Raw genomic sequence first — 648 nt, 5'->3', positions numbered from 1 at the left:
CATAAGAAACAATTATAAAGATGAGAAGTGGTCTGTGCACGGCTTTCACATTCTCATTATGCTGTTTTTCCATTTAACATCCCATCCATGTTTGCTCCAACAGGGCCTCCTTAGCCACTAACAGTCACAGAGGAGGCAGGAGGGCAGAGGTATCCTCTCCTGGAGGCCCTCCAAACACCACGGGCCACTCACTCACCAGCCTTGTGCTGAGCACCCACACTGGGCCCCTGTGCTTGGCACAGGACACAGGGCTAAACATTCAGCTCACTCGGCTCACCAGCAAGGCAGATGAGCAAGCAGGGGGCACCATTAAAGCCAGCAGATTCTGTGGAGCATCCAATGCCAGGAGCAGTGAGAGGGACAAACCTGGAGCCTCCATGGCTCTTCCACGGAAAAGGCCTGGGGGAGAGATGAACATTGTCTGGATGTTGAGCAACAAGAATGGAGGGTAGGAGGAGAGGGCAGGGACGACTTGAAGTGAACACAGGAGGAGGAGAAGCCTGATGTGCCAAGGGCTCCTGGTTCCTGAAGGTACATGCCCGCTCCAGGAAGGTGAAGGCCAGGGAAGATGGAGGGAGGCCCTGACCTGCAGACCCTTAGGAAGGCAAAAGTCCTTAATTGCAGGTTGCTATGTGCAAGCCACTTCAC

Source organism: Marmota monax, unplaced genomic scaffold (genome assembly GCF_021218885.2).
Source record: "Marmota monax isolate L192 unplaced genomic scaffold, Marmota_monax_Labrador192_F-V1.1 WCK01_AAM20220418_F8-fsc00076, whole genome shotgun sequence".
Taxonomy (NCBI): domain Eukaryota; kingdom Metazoa; phylum Chordata; class Mammalia; order Rodentia; family Sciuridae; genus Marmota; species Marmota monax.
The sequence above is the reverse complement of the archived record's forward strand: the minus strand, read 5'-3'. Positions refer to the sequence as shown.